The following is a 21,317-nucleotide window of genomic DNA, read 5'->3' as shown; positions in this document are numbered from 1 at the left end:
AATAAATAGGCAACTAGTAAATCTCGTTGCTGTCTAATCCACCCTCACAACTTTAGTTATGTGTGTGGGAAATTCACTCCAAAAGCCCAAAGGAAACTAATCACTGATTTGGTTAAGAAGACATATCAATTGTATTTTGATTGTCGTGTTGATGATGAAGATAAAAATTTCTCACCTCGTATTGCCTGCATAACCTTTACTGCAACCTTATGCGAGTGGTTGAAAGGAAAACGCCGAACAATGCCATTCTCTGTTCCGATGGTGTGGTGTGAGCCTAATGACCATTATTCAGACTGTTACTTCTGTCTTACAAATATTTCGGGACATTCAAGCAAAACTAGATATAAAATAAAGTATTTCTATGTTTAATATTTGCACTAATAAATAGGCAACTAGTAAATCTCGTTGCTGTCTAATCCACCCTCACAACTTTAGTTATGTGTGTGGGAAATTAACTCCAAAAGCCCAAAGGAAACTAATCACTGATTTGGTTAAGAAGACATATCAATTGTATTTTGATTGTCGTGTTGATGATGAAGATAAAAATTTTTCACCTCGTATTGCCTGCATAACCTCTACTGCAACCTTATGCGAGTGGTTGAAAGGAAAACGCCGAACAATGCCATTCTGTGTTCCGATGGTGTGGTGTGAGCCTAATGACCATTATTCAGACTGTTACTTCTGTCTTACAAATATTTCGGGACATTCAAGCAAAACTAGATATAAAATAAAGTATTTCTATGTTTAATATTTGCACTAATAAATAGGCAACTAGTAAATCTCGTTGCTGTCTAATCCACCCTCACAACTTTAGTTATGTGTGTGGGAAATTAACTCCAAAAGCCCAAAGGAAACTAATCACTGATTTGGTTAAGAAGACATATCAATTGTATTTTGATTGTCGTGTTGATGATGAAGATAAAAATTTTTCACCTCGTATTGCCTGCATAACCTCTACTGCAACCTTATGCGAGTGGTTGAAAGGAAAACGCCGAACAATGCCATTCTGTGTTCCGATGGTGTGGTGTGAGCCTAATGACCATTATTCAGACTGTTACTTCTGTCTTACAAATATTTCGGGACATTCAAGCAAAACTAGATATAAAATAAAGTATTCAAATGAATCTTCAGTGCATTTGCCTGCGCTCCATGATGAGGGTTTGTCTATTCCTGTCTGTAACTTGAAAGACACGGAACCAGACACCATGTCAAGTGAATCAGGAAGTATTGGACATATAGAAGAGTACTGCCCTCAATAAGATGACACTTCGCCTCAGCTCTTTAATCAAAAGGAACTGAACTATTTTGTTCGCGATCTAAAACTTTCGATACAGCAAGCTCAACTCTCGGGGTCGAGACTGCAACGGAACCTTCTACGTCCAGGGACAAAACTTTTCTGTTTCACATGAAGAGGTGCTTCCTCGACTATTTATTGAAATCATACTGCATAATTTCATGATGGCAATGCATTTCCATCGGTATCTTTGGCTTACGTAATATACATGAAAGTAACTTACGAAACCATGGCTTTGCTGCTAGGGGCAATCAGATATAAGGCTCATGAATGACAGCTTTGCTGTGATTTAAAAGTTGTTGCACTCCTTACAGGTTTACAGCCTGGATTGACGAAACACTGCTGCTTTTTGTGTCTTTGGGACAGCCATGACACCAAGAACCACTATATAGTCAAAGAATGGCCTATAAGGAAGTCATGTGTTGGTGGGAACGTAAATATGAACAATACCCCATTGGTTGAGCCCGTTAAAATGATTTTGCCTTCCATACACGTAAGGTGGACCTTATCAAGAACTTTGTAAGAGCTCTGGATAAAGAAGTTGAGACCTTCAATCACTTAAAAGAAAAGTTTCCCAAATTAAGTGAGGCAAAGCTGAAAGAGGGTATATTTGTTGGACCACAAATAAGTAAATTGCCGAAAGATCCAACTTTTGATACCAAACTCACAGATATCCAATTAGCTGCTTAGTTTTCTTTTAAAGCAGTTGTGAAGGCCTTTTTACGTAACAGAAAAGACAAAAATTATATTACCATTTTGAATGATCAGTTGGACAACTATAAGAACATGGGGTGTAGAAGGTCGCTTAAAATTCACTTTTTACATTCTCACCTTCATTTCTTCCCGGAAGATTCGGGAGCCGTAAGCGATGAGTATGGTGAACGCTTTCACCAAGACATTCTTACCATGGAACACCGTTACCAAGGCCATTGGAACCCTTCGATGATGGGTGACTACTGCTGGGGTTCTGTTAGGGAGAGTGATGAAACGGCAAACAAAAGAAGAGCTCTGTCGCGCATTTTTCAAAAACCAAGTACGATTAAAGATGAAAATATCCTCCGAACTAATTTGGACCTTTTATTGGCATCATGCCCCGATATACATACAAAATAGTATTTGTTTCAAACGTTGTGAATGTGTATTTTTGTTTGACTAAATTGTGTCAATTTTCGCTCCTACCATTTTTTATTCTGCTGTGTATCTAGGAAATGTGACGTCATAGAGAAAAACTGATTTCACCTTTGTATTCAGGCTCCTCCCGCGGGAGGTTCGAGTCCTCCCTCGGGCATGGGTGTGTGTGTTGTTCTTAGGGTAAGTTAGTTTAACTAGGTTTAAGTAGTGTGTAAGTCTAGGGACCGATGACCTCAGCAATTTGGTGCCTTAGGAATTCACACACACATTTGAACACACACACACACACACACACACACACAGTGTATTCAGCACCCCAAAATTATGTAAATCCGGCCATTTAAAAACCAGATGCAGAAAAAAGTTTAAATATGTTAACTAGCGTTATTAGTGTCTAAGGTAATACTTGTTTTTGTAGAGATTTTATTTTCATGAACAGCTATGCAGTAATGAAGGCTTGTTTCTCAGTAATGTTATTTATGAAGTGTGACTGTGAAGCGTTTTCGTGTAAGGAGTGATTGATGAAATAGATATTGATATTTACGAAATACGAGGGTATAATGAGATACGAGGCTACTATAATGATGATATGGTAGGGAGAAATATGTTGATGATATTGATTATTGATGGTATTGTTTATGAGGATAGTGTTGATAATGTGATAGGAAGATGCAGTCGTTAGGAATTATGCAGTATTAAGAGGAATGGTTAGGACATATGTTAGGGACCCTGTTTTTGTTGAATATGATTTTTCTTTTAATGGATCTGTTTCATTAGCTCGCATGTAGTAAAAGAATGGTGATGAAAGGTTATATGGTTAGCAACATAACAGAGATCCGAAATGGTAAGCAACACCAGTACAGTTAAAGGCGACACAATTATTTTTTATTTAAAATATTTTTAGTGTCATCAGGTGCAACTGGTATGGCATACGTTCCTGACATATTTATGACATTATGATGTATTATGATCTTTTTCGATTTGCTGCATATGGATACGAATGCATTATCCTGTTGAAGTACGAAGCGTGTTTTTTAAGTAAGTACCGTTTTGAAATTTAAAAAAAGACGTGCTAAGATATCTCAATAATTTTATTTTTACACGATAGCCTGTACCTTAATCTACTTTTCTATACAATTTCCGTAAATATTGAGGCACTTGTCATAACATTGTACCAATTTCTGAATACCCTCCTCATAGAAGTCTGCCGCCTGACTTGTTAACAACTGCATCACCACTGTTTTGACTTCCTCATCGTCTAGAAGACGCTGACCGCCCAGGTGTTTCCTCAAGTGCTGGAGCATAAGGTAGTCACTGGGCGCAAGATCGGGGCTGTACGGAGGATGATCTAGAGTTTCCCATCGAAAAGATGTGATCAGATCTTTGGTCTGATTCGCCACATGCAGACGGGCATTGTCTTGCAGCAAAACGGTGCCCTTTCTCAACTTGCCATGTCTTTTCTTCTGAATTGAACATCGCAGATTGTGCAATGTCTTACAGTAAGCTGCTGTATTGATTGTCTCATTACGAGGCAGAAATTCCACTAGCAATACTCCTTTTCTGTCCCAAAAAACTGTGCACATGATTTTCTGGGCAGAAATTGTTTGCTTAAACTTTAATTTTCTGGGTGAATCTGAATGCCACCATTCCATGGACTGTTGCTTTGATTCTGGTGTGACGTAGGTCACCCATGTTTCATCATCCATAACAATTTGGCATAAGAATTCATCATCGTCGTTGTCACACCACTCATCAACATTTCCGGTACCCAACGTGGGCACAATTTTCAGTAATTCAAGTGCTCAGTCACAATGCCATACAAAACGCTACGAGAAACATTGGGAAAGTCATCCCACAAGGAGGAAATCGTAAAGCGTCTGTTTTCTCTCACCTTATTGTCCACTTCCTGCATCAAACTTTCATTAACGACAGAAGGACGCCCACTCCGTTGTTCATCATGTACATTTGTGCAGCAATCTTTAAATGCTCTCACCCACTTTCTTACCAGTCCATCACTCAAAATGTTTTCTCCGTAAACTGCACAGATCTCACGATGAATATCGATCACTTTTAGAGCTTTAGCACTAAGAAATCCTATAACAGCCCGTACTTCACAGTTGGCGGGACTCACGATTGTCGGAGGCATCTTAAACACTCAGTACACAGCGTAAAGAAAGAAGAATCAGGCTGTAATGACGTCAGTGGGTAGACAACAGATGTAGGTACCCAGTGCGCATGCGCAGAACGCCGACCGCAGCGATGGGGCCGCGGTGTGGCAAAACGGTACTTCCTTTAAAAAAAAAAACACGCCTCGTACGTACTGTACATGGTCAGGAGGGCTTCAGGAGCTCAGGTGGACAGGCGGGTGGTTTTTCCCGTACGTAAAATGAGATATTCCAGGATACAGAGAAACATGGGTTTTATTCCCAAGAACTATCTCTAAGGGGTACAATATTTACGGAAACTGGTAACGACCGTGGAGTGAACTCCACACTGTCGGGAAAGAGCATTTAGCATTCAATAGGATGGAGTGGAGGACATGCCCAGAGGGTAAGGAAGCTGGCAGGCAAGAGAGCGACAAGCTGTTGCTGCCGCTACCTCATCCACCCTCTTGCATACCTCACGTGACGTTACCCGGTCCTCCCATTGGCGGGCTTGTGGCAGGAAGTGGCGTGTCTCACTCAACAGTACCGTGCTGGCGTCCCTAGTTCAGCGTAATAGAGCGTGGGAGGCGTCCACAAGTACTTTGAAGTAGTTCACGTGACTGCTCACAGCACTGCATGACGCTACGTTAGAATGACGCAAGTAGAACGTAATAAAATGTTTACCGTTACCATGTGCAATTCGTTCCCCACTCCACGAGAGCCGGTTACGGGTCTCTGTTACAATGGCTGACGCTACTCATAATGACCAATTCAAGACATAAAAAAATTTCTGTTGACGAACATGGACGGCGACCGACATTTAGTGTTTTTTCTTTACAAAGAGTGGCCTTAAAACTAACGGAGGGTTGAATTCTCATTAAAAAATTGATTAAGAAATATGCAATAGGTGCAGTGCGTACAAATTTTGCGTTTTTACTTAGCAAAATCATTAACTAGTCATGTCACTTGAATCGTTCAATACTGGAAGTCTCTGTAATGTAGGTAACGTCTCTTCTATACAGCTTGCGAACCAGTCGGAGTCGTTGAAACGGCCGGTAGTCCACTGCATGCATGGGTAGTGGTGGGCCCTCTGGCAGCAACCAGCTGGGCCACAGCTGTGCAGGAATGCGCGGGCGCTGTCATGCGGACCCGCACTCGGATAGTTAAACGGCCGGCTGGCCAAACAGCGTGTCAAGTACCAACGACTGCAACGCTCGCTGGCGGGAATCGCGTCAATGCAGGCTCAAGTGGCTCACAATAAACATGGGGTACACTAACAATAAGTGATAGATACGAACACAGAGTGAGCTCGTAAAAGGCGAAACGGGCAATTAAGCAAAGCAGGTATCAAACATTTTCATTACAAATAGTTTGTTTCTACACCTGACTTCTGAAAAATAGTTCCCCATGAAATTTGTTTTAACAAATATGCATGAAACTTGAGTAGACAGCTATACAAACTCTATAGCTTAACCTATTGGGAGATCGAGGCCTCTAAAGTAGTGTAAGTCACCGGACGTTACCCACATGCAGTTACTGCAGGATGTCAGGTGACACTGAACAGAGCGAAGTGACGAAGGAACGTAGTTTCGCGACAACCGACAGGCATCGAAGTTGCATTTCTGTCCCTTAAGGTTAGGCATTCGTAACGAAGTGCAGGTTAGTGGTATACTTGAATAATTAATTAGGGCCCTATTGACAACTTACGACAAGACGTGAGCAGAGCGATACGGATCACTGCACAAGAGAGGGGCGATATCTCGGTATGGTGTGGCTGGAAAAGCATGTGATGGTATTGTCGGAGGGCTCAGTCCCGACTAATCCAGCTAGCTCCTCGTCGACAGAAGAAATAAATACAAAATAGAGCTGACAATACGGTAATAGGGTAAGTGATAAAAGCGGGAGGGTAAAAAAATTAACTGCAGCAGCATGCGGTCATGGGCATCCACTGGTAATTCCAGTAGAAGTGACGCGCATGTACCGTTCCCCGTCAGTAGCCTAAATAACCGAGTCGTCAGAATACATCAAAGCTTAATCGGTGTACCGTGGAAATCAAAAGGTGGCTAGTCTCGCGTCAATCGCTAAATTATGCGTTTGGGCATTCCCGTTTGATCCAGGATATAGCGGCGTGACCACTATGCGAGTTTTTCGCAAGTCGGTGTGCCTTATTTTGGCATACGCGATAGAGGTCGTGCCGTCACCCTTAGTGACAATAACTCTGAAAGTACGCTAGTGCAGGTAACTACTACTATTAACCATCTGCCGTTTTACTGGGGATTGCTACTTTGAAATGGCTGGGCTAGCAGGACAGAGCGGATTAGGTTGTGGAACGGGGACAAAATAAGTTGCTGTCAGTTGCACTGAACATACAAACTTTATTTATCAACACACAATATTACAACAAGGATGTAAAACACTCAAAACTTTGATCGACTTCCTTTAACTTTAGATCGGCTGAAGGCCACACTCAAACTCCAAGACACAGGGCCTAAGCAAGAAATTGAAATACAAGGTTCTTCTGGAGGTTTCACCCAAGAATATTTTCTAAATCTTCAATATAAACAGGCTGAAGGCCTTAGAAACTTAATTTTAATGGAACTTGGTCGGAGGCAGCATATTAAGCAATAACAAGAGTTTCAATCAAAGGCAGACGGCCTTACCTTAAAACATTTCATCTAAAATTCGGCTGAAGGCCCCATGTAAAAGAATAACAATCTCATGCCTTTAGAGCAAGACAAGAACCTTAATTTAAAAGATATTGATACTCGGCTGAAGGCCACACAACAACCAGATAACTAAAACCCAAACAGGGACATTGATATTAACACACAAGGAACGGCGCTCAGAAGTTTCCAAGGGTCGGCCTGCGATTGTAACACTAACGCCCATTTACGTGAGACAGGCAGCCTGTCCAAAGACTTCGTAATCTGAAGGCAACCTAACCGACAGACAGCCGACCTACCAATCAACAAAATGTTCCGCTCCACGCAACCAGCTAAACGACCACAAGATTTCAATACAACAACACACAGATTATTGGTACCCACAACGACCATCAACACAAACGCTGTCGAACTACACACCCGCGCTGGAAAGCAACAATACGACCAGGAAAATGCACTACCGAAAATTACGTGAACGACCATGGCAGGTAACCGTAATGTCAACCTCCACAAAGCAAAAGATACCGCTGATCAGCTTCAGTAACAGGGAATAAATTAAGTTAAACTCCACAGGAAGACGGGTGGAATATTAGCCGACATGAATGCACACACGTTGTTGCTCACGGGAATGCCCCAAAAGCGACAACCAGGATCAAACGAAGAAATGTAAACAGTTGAGGCTCGATAGTAAGTTAAGTGAGGACTCAAATTTCATGTCCAAGATCGGTGGGCGACGAACTTCGTAGCACCCACAAGCAGCACCTCACACTCGAACAGCGCGTGCACACCGCCAACGGCCGCGGCCAGAGTACGCGTGATGGAGACTTTCTTGCTGCTCCACGCCAACAGACCGACTGCCCAGGCCCTGAAACGGTGAAAGGACCAAACATACGTCGGCCGATGAGACCACCAACCGACCAACCGAACGACCATCCAACGGTCATCCCGCTCCAATCTCCCTCCGTCGGACATATCTCGTGAGTCGCCAGCGGTCGGCTAACACCGGCTGTCCGCGCCTCACCGGCCTTCAGTCCCCAACTTCACTGCTGCTGCTTCCCGACTGCACTGCTGGTCCGTCTCCAACCAACTGCCAGACACACGACGACCCGTAAATACTATCGGTCGCTCCAGTCATGGTACAACAGTGCATGTATCGATACGCGCTGCTGCTGCCGCTCACGGGCTAGTAAGGCAGGAAGATAGTGACGCCAGTAAAAGGAATAAGGAAACGAGGCGGCAGTACCGTAATAGAAGATGACAAACAATAAGTGGCTTGAACACGAGCCATGCATGCATCACTACTGTAGCTAAATTATTGAAGTAACATGCGCCAAGGCGTGCACAGAGTACAGATCACGTAAAGTACACAGCGTGCACGTGTCTCAGTGAGAATAAATACTTCTTTACAATATTTAGATAAGGAGGTGTGTCTTCGTATTTCGAGTGTTTCTCTCATATTTTCAACTGATCAAAGCTGCAATAATATGAACTATAACTAACCACTATTTCCCAATAGCTCAGTTAGAGAGTGCTCTAACTCCATTTTTATACGTGGCATAACAAAATAGGAATAAGAATACTCTTGAAAGCGGGAGGCGAGCTCAGAGAGAGGGGTAGCCTGTCAGATAAAATACATAACTACATAAGAAAATACGAAGACATGTAGGCGGAGTTCCGCTAAACACAATAAACATTTTCACATACAACTTTATAATAGCTAGAGCAGGGGCTGTTGTGACAGCTTTCCTCTCGTTATGCTTCGTGTTAGTTGTCGGTATATTTCACATGAAAGTATTGAACAATGTGCATCTAACAGTTCTAACGACACTAGATCATGCGTCGTGAGTTCCAGTATTACGTCTATTTGTTGCTAAGACATGATCTTAACAATTCTTGGCTCTCTCAAATGCTTTGATACTGGTATGACACATTCATTGATGATCTTGTATTGTTGTGTGTTTTGTTTCTTTGTTCCTCTACTCTTTTTTACGATTAGTCATCATTGTTGGCGTTTTGATTTATACTACCTTCTGTAATATCCTCTGAAAGTTTATTGAAGATTGTTGCAGAAATTTATACAGATTGCCGTAGGTGCAACCACAACGGAGGGGTATCTGTTGAGAGACCAGACAAACGTGTGGTTCCTGAAGAGGGGCAGCAGCCTCTTCAGTAGTTGCAGGGGCAACAGTCTCGATGATTGACTGATCTGGCCTTGTAACACTAACCAAAACGGCCTTGCTGTGCTGGTACTGCGAACGGCTGAAAGTAAGGGGAAACTACGGCCGTAATTTATCCCGAGGGCATGCAGCTTTACTGTATGATAACTGATGATGGTCGAAGTAGAAAGGATATAAAATGTAGACTGGCAATGGCAAGGAAAGCGTTTCTGAAGAAGAGAAATTTGTTAACATCGAATATAGATTTAAGTGTCAGAAAGTCGTTTCTGAAAATATTTGTATGGAGTGTAGCCATGTATGGAAGTGAAACATGGACGATATATACACTCCTGGAAATGGAAAAAAGAACACATTGACACCGGTGTGTCAGACCCACCATACTTGCTCCGGACACTGCGAGAGGGCTGTACAAGCAATGATCACACGCACGGCACAGCGGACACACCAGGAACCGCGGTGTTGGCCGTCGAATGGCGCTAGCTGCGCAGCATTTGTGCACCGCCGCCGTCAGTGTCAGCCAGTTTGCCGTGGCATACGGAGCTCCATCGCAGTCTTTAACACTGGTAGCATGCCGCAACAGCGTGGACGTGAACCGTACGTGCAGTTGACGGACTTTGAGCGAGGGCGTATAGTGGGCATGCGGGAGGCCGGGTGGACGTACCGCCGAATTGCTCAACACGTGGGGTGTGAGGTTTCCACAGTACATCGATGTTGTCGCCAGTGGTCGGCGGAAGGTGCACGTGCCCGTCGACCTGGGACCGGACCGCAGCGACGCACAGATGCACGCCAAGACCGTAGGATCCTACACAGTGCCGTAGGGGACCGCACCGCCACTTCCCAACAAATTAGGGACACTGTTGCTCCTGGGGTATCGGCGAGGACCATTCGCAACCGTCTCCATGAAGCTGGGCTACGGTCCCGCACACCGTTAGGCCGTCTTCCGCTCACGCCCCAACATCGTGCAGCCCGCCTCCAGTGGTGTCGCGACAGGCGTGAATGGAGGGACGAATGGAGACGTGTCGTCTTCAGCGATGAGAGTCGCTTCTGCCTTGGTGCCAATGATGGTCGTATGCGTGTTTGGCGCCGTGCAGGTGAGCGCCACAATCAGGACTGCATACGACCGAGGCACACAGGGCCAACACCCGGCATCATGGTGTGGGGAGCGATCTCCTACACTGGCCGTACACCACTGGTGAACGTCGAGGGGACACTGAATAGTGCACGGTACATCCAAACCGTCATCGAACCCATCGTTCTACCATTCCTACCGAGCGAGGTGGCGCAGTGGTTAGCACACTGGACTCGCATTCGGGAGGACGACGGTTCAATCCCGTCTCCGGCCATCCTGATTTAGGTTTTCCGTGATTTCCCTAAATCGCTTCAGGCAAATGCCGGGATGGTTCCTTTGAAAGGGCACGGCCGATTTCCTTCCCCATCCTTCCCTCCCCCGAGCTTGCGCTCCGTCTCTAATGACCTCGTTGTCGACGGGACGTTAAACACTTATCTCCTCCTCCTCTACCATTCCTAGACCGGCAAGGGAACTTGCTGTTCCAACATGACAATGCACGTCCGCATGTATCCCGTGCCACCCAACGTGCTCTAGAAGGTGTAAGTCAACTACCCTGGCCAGCAAGATCTCCGGATCTGTCCCCCATTGAGCATGTTTGGGACTGGATGAAGCGTCGTCTCACGCGGTCTGCACGTCCAGCACGAACGCTGGTCCAACTGAGGCGCCAGGTGGAAATGGCATGGCAAGCCGTTCCACAGGACTACATCCAGCATCTCTACGATCGTCTCCATGGGAGAATAGTAGCCTGCATTGCTGCGAAAGGTGGATATACACTGTACTAGTGCCGACATTGTGCATGCTCTGTTGCCTGTGTCTATGTGCCTGTGGTTCTGTCAGTGTGATCATGTGATGAATCTGACCCCAGGAATGTGTCAATAAACTTTCCCCTTCCTGGGACAATGAATGCATGGTGTTCTTATTTCAATTTCCAGGAGTGTAGTTTCGATAACAAGAGAATAGAAGCTTTCGAAATGTGGTGCTACAGAAGAATGCTGAAGATTAGATGAGTAGATCACATAACTAATGTGAAGGTATTGAATAGAATCGGAGAGAAGAGAAATTTGTGGCACAACTTGACTAGAAGAAGGGATCGGTTGGTAGGGCATGTTCTGAGGTATCAAGGGATCACTAATTTAGTTGGTTGGTTGGTTGGTTTGGGGAAGGAGACCAGACAGCGTAGTCATCGGTCTCATCGAATTAGGGAAGGAATGGGGAAGGAAGTCGGCCGTGCCCTTTCAGAGGAAGCATTCCGGCATTTGCCTGGAGTGATTTAGGGAAATCACGGAAAACCTAAATCAGGATGGCCGGACGCGGGATTGAACCGTCGTCCTCCCGAATGCGAGTCCAGTGTCTAACCACTGCGCCACCTCGCTCGGTGCAACGAATTTAGTATTGGAGGGCAGCGTGGAGGGTAAAAATCGCAGACGGAGACCAAGGGGTGAATACACTAAACAGATTCAGATGGTTGTGGGCTGCAGTATGTACTGGGAGATGAAGAACCTTGCACAGGATAGAGTACCATGGGGAGCTGCATCAAACCATTCTCTGGACTGAAGACCACAACAACAACAACCTTGAAAATCTCATTCATCTTCAATTGGTTATTTATGTTGCCCTGTATCATTTGCGCATATGCGATTACAGTCTCAGTACTCGAAAACTAAAAGTTGTGTGTTTTGGACGCAAGCTTGGCGCTTGTAGACGATGTTTTGAAAAATAACAGAGAGCATTTCGTGTAGGAAGAGCTTGAGGCTGATCGGTCGTGAAACTCCGTCTCGCGTTACAGTGTCGTACGAGGTTCTATCATGAAAATCGACGTTTTGCTAATAATTCTAGCACTAATCTTCCTATGGATTTTGTAAGGGCACGAATACCTTTTGGTAAAATCAGTACAGTGTTTTGAAGTGAAATAGATTTCAAAGTTTTCTAACTGCGTTACGTGAAGGTGCTAGATGCTGCAGCTAAGCGAGGCTCGGCGGCGATGTGCTGCAGCCAGCAGGATCCGCTGTCACGTCGGTAGCGAGCGTACCTTCGGAGCACGGGCAGTTGGCTCAGTTCCCCCTTCACAACCAGTATTCACGCGGCTGAGAAATGTTGGAAGATGTATCTGGTCAGCTGGCTCAGTGGGAGGCTCAATATCGATTTGTAATACTCGACAGTTTTCTCTTATCGTTACTTATGCAAAACTTGTAGTTTACTTCACTGAAATTTTGGGTCGTAAGGATGTGACTGGAAATACTGTAGATTTACAAACTGTTTACGCATACTCACCTTTAGATGCTCAGGTCCTCAGACCATGATGAGCAGCTACAAAATAGGTGGCGGTTCTGATCTTAATCTGAGTGACACATTACTGAACACTATCAATAATGGGTATTACTTACATGGTATCCTGAATACAACTTCGCGGTATTTGTATCTAAGGTGCAATTTATCATTAGTTTGAAACTTGTATAGGAGTAAATTTTACTTAGGCAGGATTAGACTACACTGGCGTATTATATTGTCACTGTATCACGAAGCGAGGATTCCCATAAAAATGCATATCGAAGAGGGCCCTTGCTAAAATATGAATCTCCGGCAATCACTGCTGCTGCAGTGACAGATGGGATGGCAATATCTGCCGTGAAGTAATAACTGAAATTCCTAATACGAATTGTATACTCTAAACTACGTCCATTATGATTCTGATTCTTCAATCACACTACAGAGTCACGCTCCTTGATAATCTAGAAATATTTTCCTTCATCTACTGACGGCCATCAGTGTTAGTTTGCATGCCATGATTGATATAGTACGAGGGCAGTTCAATAAGTAATGCAACACATTTTTTTTTCTGAAACAGGGGTTGTTTTATTCAGCATTGAAATACACCAGGTTATTCCCCAATCTTTTAGCTACACAACACTATTTTTCAACGTAATCTCCATTCAATGCTACGGCCTTACGCCACCTTGAAATGAGGGCATGTATGCCTGCACGGTACCATTCCACTGGTCGATGTCGGAGCCAACGTCGTACTGCATCAATAACTTCTTCATCATCCGCGTAGTGCCTCCCACGGATTGCGTCCTTCATTGGGCCAAACATATGGAAATCCGACGGTGCGAGATCGGGGCTGTAGGGTGCATGAGGAAGAACAGTCCACTGAAGTTTTGTGAGCTCCTCTAGGGTGCGAAGACTTGTGTGAGGTCTTGCGTTGTCATGAAGAAGGAGAAGTGCGTTCAGATTTTTGTGCCTACGAACACGCTGAAGTCGTTTCTTCAATTTCTGAAGAGTAGCACAATACACTTCAGAGTTGATCGTTTGACCATGGTGAAGGACATCGAACAGAATAACCCCTTCAGCGTCCCAGAAGACTGTAACCATGACTTTACCGGCTGAGGGTATAGCTTTAAACTTTTTCTTGGTAGGGGAGTGGGTGTGGCGCCACTCCATTGATTGCCGTTTTCTTTCAGGTTCGAAGTGATGAACCCATGTTTCATCGCCTGTAACAATCTTTGACAAGAAATTGTCACCCTCAGCCACATGACGACCAAGCAATTCCGCACAGATGGTTCTCCTTTGCTCTTTATGGTGTTCGGTTAGACAACGAGGGACCCAGCAGGAACAAACCTTTGAATATCCCAACTGGTGAAAAATTGTGGCAGCACTACCAACAGAGATGTCAAGTTGAGCACTGAGTTGTTTGATGGTGATCCGTCGATCATCTCGAACGAGTGTGTTCGCACGCTCCGCCATTGCAGGAGTCACAGCTGTGCACGACCGGCCCGCACGCGGGAGATCAGACAGTCTTGCTTGACCTTGCGGCGATGATGACACACGCTTTGCCCAACGACTCATCGTGCTTTTGTCCACTGCCAGATCACCGTAGACATTCTGCAAGCGCCTATGAATATCTGAGATGCCCTGGTTTTCCGCCAAAAGAAACTCGATCACTGCCCATTGTTTGCAACGCACATCCGTTACAGACGCCATTTTAACAGCTCCGTACAGCGCTGCCACCTGTCTGAAGTCAATGAAACTATACGAGACGAAGCGGGAATGTTTGAAAATATTCCACAAGAAATTTCCGGTTTTTTCAACCAAAATTGGCCGAGAAAAAAAATGTGTTGCATTACTTATTGAACTGCCCTCGTAGATTGTACAGAATTGTTTCAGGTGGGCTCTGAGCAGTCTGACATTGGATTTAATTAAGCCATTAGGCAAATGTTTAACTGTTTATTTTATAGTGGATGTAATATTATAGCTTTATGTTTTAGTAATTCTCTGCTAGGTTGGGGTGTCTTGAGTGTTTTATGGAAGGAAATCATCTTCCGGTATGCTCCAGTTAGTATTGAAACCCACGTGGCCGGACACCCGAGTGCCATACGACATTAGAGTGACCGGCGCCGTGTGCCACTAGAGGAGTGGTGGGGAGCCGATAAACACTGGAATCTGCTTGACTTGCGTGGGTGACGGTGTGGCGTCGCCCGCCGTAGCCGCTAAGTTTTTCAACTTGTTACTTCTTTGAAATGGAAATGAGCGCACGGCATTGTGGGCCGGGAGTACCCCATTCAGGGAAGTTCGGCCGCCGAGGGTAAGTACTTATTGCATTCGACGCCACGTTGGGCGACTTGCTCGTCGGGGATGAAATTCTGATGAGGACAACAGAACACTCAGTCCCTGAGCGCAGAAAATCTCCTGCCCAGCCGGGATATGAACCTGGGGCCCTTGGCGTGGCATTCCGCTGCGCTGACCACTCGGCTAACGGGGGCGGAGTGTGACTTCTTTGATATTTACTATCAGGAGGATGGAAAGACGTTTGCCAGGCAGTCGGTATACGATGCTACAGTGTAGAAGTCTTTGGTAACCCGCTCACGGCCCTGTTGCCTCTAATCTGGCGAAAATAAACGTATCTGTCTTAGTTTCCTGTTTTATAATAAATTTTTCTTACTACCAGGTATTAATCAACAAACTTGAAGCTGAATGGGAGTGAATGGCTGCGTTAGTGTCTGAAAGGTGAGTATAAAATAATTAATAGTCATGGTTTTTACAAATGTATGTTTGTAACTCAACTCGTGTATGTTTTAAGTGTTGTATTGAACGCTACCGGTTTTAATACACTATTTCATTTTCGTGTAAATAACATTGGTAGACTTCAAAAGTAATGGCGATGGGTAAGGGTTTTTATTACACTTAGTTTAGGTATACATAGCAATCTGCTAGCGGCAGTATAAATCATTGACCGAAAAAAATCTCGTAATACATGTTACAAGAACGAATTTATCTATGTGTTAATCATTGAAGCAAGAGATGAAACAGTCATGTACTTATAATAGTTGTTACTTAATGCGAGATTTTTGTGTCAGGCTATCCAAATGTGCTAACAATATTGAATGAGATGGCGGTTAACTTACTCTGCATTTTCTAGATGTTCAAATTATGGCACAAGAATAGTTTCCGACTGACTCTCGAGAAGAGCATGACTTGTGTTCTTCACGTGAGTCTAACATTTACATTGACTTGCGACCATATGTGTTTCTGAGAAATGGGTTACTATTAACCATTTGGGAGGCCTTTTGCTACATTTGCGACAATTTCACCTATAGTGACATTATTCTTCCTATATGCCTCGTGGCGGTCTTTTGTCTCTCTAGACCTGCATTGAAGTTAAGAAATGCATTATGCCTACAGTGAATTTGTGACAACCTATTCTTTTTAGCTTTTCTCTTCACGGCCAAGCGTAAGTGGTAGGCAATTTGTAATTTGCGTAGCTTGTCACTGCTGTATCACAAACTTACTCATAATTTCGCTTTTTCCTCTAACTGGAAGAGATTTGCCACAACTGAAAGAGCCTTTACTAATTAGCCAGATTATCATTTAGTTCTCTAGTTGATGATCTTAACAACGTGACTTATAATTGATATGATCCAACTAGAAGCATAAAAGAGCACAAACCACTGCTTTTTTTTGTTTTTAACCTGCATCTCTGTTGCACTCAGTTCTGCCTGGCTAATAATTTTACAGATACAAATAAGTAGTTAAATTACTCGTATCTTTCTAGTCCTATTGTGCCACAGTCTTATCACATCTTTCTCGTTTGGTCCCTGGACCTCAGGCCTTAGGGATGTCTGTTTCTTAAAGCATAGCGACGACGTGCTGGTAACACCCTATTTTTCTTCTTTTTCTGCTCTGTCGTGGTGACACGTTTACCCGTCAGTGCGACTTTAGGGGTAGATGATGCTTGAGGAGGCACAGCTGGGTCGTGATGCGGCTTCAGCCGGTCTCAGTGTACTATTGTTGTATGATTAGGTAACTGAATTTCGGCATTCACCAGGGAGCTGATGCGCAATAGAGGGAAGGGCCCCTTAAACCGAGGAGCGAACTTCTTAGTTCGTTCTGTTTCTACTACCGGCCTTCAGGGCCGTACCAAATCATCAGGTTAATACTAAGGAATTGCAGTGCCTTTGTTGCTGCGTTCTACCTGTTTTTGGTTGGCTATGAAATTATTGTCCATTACATGCTTTGATACTGAATTTTACATATATAGCTTTTACTGCGTATGTAAGCATAAAGTTTTATTTTGCTGCATTGTACACACACACAAGAAAGGAATAACCAACAGTGAGATTTGCTCAGTCACTGAATACATTATCTGAAGGACACATTGCATGAGGGGAAACTTTTTGTAGTCAGTGTATTCAGGTCTCTTATAAACAGATATTTTATAGAAAACTTACAATCTGATTTAGCAGAAATGGATTCAGGCAACTGGAGAGAAATAAAAAAGGAAATAAAGGATATAAGGACTCGCTACCTGTAATTGATGTTGTTTTAAATCTCCTTGGGCTATTCCATTTGAGGACAAATTGCGTAAAAATGTAGCTGATGCTTTTGAAAAAACACTTGGAGAGAGAGCTCCAAGAAAAAGTACAGAGAGATGATGGTAAAGAATTTTACAATAAAGTATTTGTAGAACTTATGAAAATATATAATAGTAATCATTACTCAACCTTTACTGGATTATCTGATTCTGTTGTTGAGAGATTCAATAGAACACTAAAAAAAAGGAAAGTGGAAAGGATTTGATCTTCAAGGAAATTAAAAGTGGGTTGACTTAGTTATGAAACTACTTGATGAATACAATAATGCAAATGAAGTCAGTTGGAGTTAATGGCAAAAACTAAAAGCCAGCTGTAGTAGTATTTAATAATAAATCAAAATTTAACCCTGCAGTGGTCGCGCCCTAAAAAGAAACGTAAGTGGTCGCATGGATTACACCTGTATGACATTTTCGCAACTAAAGAAAGAGGCCATTCAAATTTCAGATACTTTTTTTGAGTGTTTTATGCATTGCCCATAGTAATGTTTACTAAAACTATCAACAAAAAGTATACATATGATCTCATATTTGAAAAAAAAAAAAACGTTTCACAGCAAGGGACAATTTTAAGGAAGAAAGCATCATTGGCTTTGATTTACTTACAAAAAACACATAGTTGAGTAAAAATAAATCTAATCATGATTTTCTGAACAAGAAAGACAGAGATAGTTCCTTTCTATACAGATCAGCTAACGCAGTTTTATTAATTACCTTTTTGTTTGCATTAGTTGTGCATTCTTGAGTGATGATAACAGGCTGAATATATTCTGCCAATATTACAATATCGTCTTAGAATTTATTTTTAATTTAATCATTATTCAGATCTAATTTATGTAGTAATGAATTATTTTCTTCATCAACAAAACTAACTATCTAATATTTTATGTCATCAAATTTCATATCATATTGTTCTTTACCTTCGTCAATTTTGAAGCACTTAAAAGCAGATTTAAACTTTTCTTCACCCAACTCCTAGTTGATGCACTCTGGAAGATGCACATAAGATTTTGTCATCTGGATACTCATTTTTGTTGTATGTAGAAGGAAGTGCTTTTTTGTAGCATTTCAGAGTTACAATGTAGATTACATCATCCAATTCGCTTTTAGAAGTGTGGTAGTTTACATGTCTTAGTTTTTTACTCTTCACTTTAACTTCTTCTTGTTGTATAACAAGTTCTGTTGTTTGTTCTTCTTCTGCTTTTAGTTTGTTTTTGAGTTGATGAGATTTGTTTTTTCCGTACTTCTTTTATACTTCAGATAATCAAACAATATATCTTCAAATGCTACATCATAACAACCTTTAATTTCATGAGCTACTTTAGTTCTGGTATTAGGTACTAAAAACACTTTCTTTAATTCAAGGTGTTTCATGTTATTTATTTTATTTCATTCTGTGTGTATTCATGCTTTATAGATAATGAATCATCATATTTTATGTCCTTATATTCTAGGTTGTAATATTTTAAATATTCTCATAAACATTCAATTCTTTTCCATGGTTCTCCTGTGCCTGGGATGCTGAAGGCTGAATTAGGATAATGAATAAAGCGCAAAATATGCTTGCTAATTAAAACATTTTTCTCTTTAAATAATTGAACCAAAATATCTTTAACTAAGTACCTACATTTAGCTTATTTTTGTTATGTATAATTAATTCAAATATATTCATCATAGGTAATTCTGAACTACAAGCGACAGTAGTAGTAGCTTCAGCAGATGTGCTTGAGAGTGTTGCCATCTAATTTTTTTTATTAAGAAATGTATTTTTACGTATAATTTTAAAACTGTTTCACTAAAACATTATGATGGTAAGTCTTCAACTCATTGGAGCTAACACAGAGATTTCGTTTGTTAATAAATATTGTAGATATTTTATTACTTTTCAACCCAATCTCCAAAATATTCAGATGTTTTAAGTTTTCAGGGCTCTCAAAGATGACCACTGAAACACAAAATTTCATTCTTGATCACCACGTTAATGAAAATGCAGAATCAAAATTGCTGTATCCTGGAATTCCATGTATCATTACTTATTAATACATGAAATCCAGCAGTCATTTCTTGTGACTATTGTAAATATGTTTTGTAGGGTAGTAAATGTAAACCATCTGGGAAATCTTAATAATTTCAGCCAATAACTATTATAAAAAGATGGATTTTCATTTTCTTACTAAAGGATAAATCTTATAAATGGTGAACCTAAAGATCCTAAAAGATAGCAAATTAAAAACTGTAGCTCAAGAACTAGGGAATAGAGGCTATTCTAAAATGTGAAACCAATTACTTATTGATTTCATCAACAACAATATCATCATCATTAGCAACAAAAAAATCCAAAATTTTACTGTAAAAATATAAAATCTATAGGAAAGATACCAGTGATTAAAGGATATTCTTGACTATAAAGGAAGAACTTATTACAATGTTTGATTTTGGTCTGTAGATTGTTGTTTTCAAGGATTACATAAATTGTACTCAGCAACAGAGGTATATAAAAATAAAGTTCCTGATTATATTAAAAATAATGATCTACATAATACAGGTAATTCGAAGTTTATATCATAATGCTATAAATTGTCTGAAGACTTTATGGGATAATTTCAACATAAAATAGATTTGGATGTATTGTGAATCATACAACGAAATTTATCTGGATACTTTATTAGAGAACTTCAAGATAAATTACATTGTGATACTTTAATAATAACACATAATTTATCTGAAGATTTTGTAAGAGAATTTCCAGATGAAGCTCTTTGGAATATATTCTGGGATTGTCAGAATTTACCTGAATCTTACAGACAAAGAATAGTAGCTACTTATGAAACAATGGAGCTGATTGAAGGCAGCGACTGCCCTATATGATTAATCCATCAAAATAATCAATTTGTAAAAGCGAAATGTAATCATATTTTTCATAAATAATGTGTTGATAACTGGGAGTCTAAACATATCTTTAGAATATAAACATGTACATATAAAATTGCAGAGTTCTTTTTGGAGGTTTTTTCTTTGCATTCAAATGACATAATAATGATATTCGCAGTCAAATAATTTTAAAAGAATAAAAGTTTGTCTAACATTTACATCAGTTATTCCAGGTACAATGTGCACTAATAGTCTATTTATTTCCTGCGTCTTTGTCACATTATTCTTAAAGCAGGGATTGTGAAGATTGTTTGCTCATCAATATAGAACTGGACAGTACTATGAATTTGATATGATGCATTAAACATAAAATTAATTCAACTCATTAGGGATGAGTGAAAACGTATATCAGACCAGGATTCGAATCTGGGATCTCCTGCTTAGTAGGCAGATGCAGTAACCTGGGACACAGCATTATCACAACTGTACGGAATATCTCGGTATGCTTCACAGCGGATCCACACTCCCAATGAAGTGCCACCTATGTGCAGTCTATGTCCATTATAAATCTGTTTGCTACTTAGTGATTCCCACAGGGGGTCTGACATATTTGTGTATAAATACTGAAGAAAGTTGATGCATTGCCCAGCCTGGCTTATAATTTATTTGAATGTTTAGTGTCTGTTCCTTTGAAAGAACAGACACAACGGTTATCCAGCAGCTGTGAAACACTTTATATAAATTGAATGGGGATTACTGCTATCAGCTGCAGTGGGACATTAATTGGAATCAACAGTGAGGAGGAAATATGTGTCCTGGTCCAGTACATATTTCCCCTCATTGCTGCTGATTCCACTTAATGTCCCATTGCAGCTGACAGCAGTGATCCCCTTTCAATTTAGATGTACTGTTTCACAGCTGCTGGGTATGTGTGGTGTCTGTTCTATCATGGGAACACACACTAAGCATTCATATAAAATCAATGCAGTTGAGGTAAATAAAAGGGCACTGAGCCGACATGACGATAAGAGATGTATTTTAGAAAATGAAATAGATACATTACATAGTGGATGTTATTCGTTATTAACATAAGCAGAATAACCTTC

This window comes from Schistocerca nitens, chromosome 7, assembly GCF_023898315.1.
Source record: "Schistocerca nitens isolate TAMUIC-IGC-003100 chromosome 7, iqSchNite1.1, whole genome shotgun sequence".
Classification (NCBI taxonomy): domain Eukaryota; kingdom Metazoa; phylum Arthropoda; class Insecta; order Orthoptera; family Acrididae; genus Schistocerca; species Schistocerca nitens.
The sequence above is the reverse complement of the archived record's forward strand: the minus strand, read 5'-3'. Positions refer to the sequence as shown.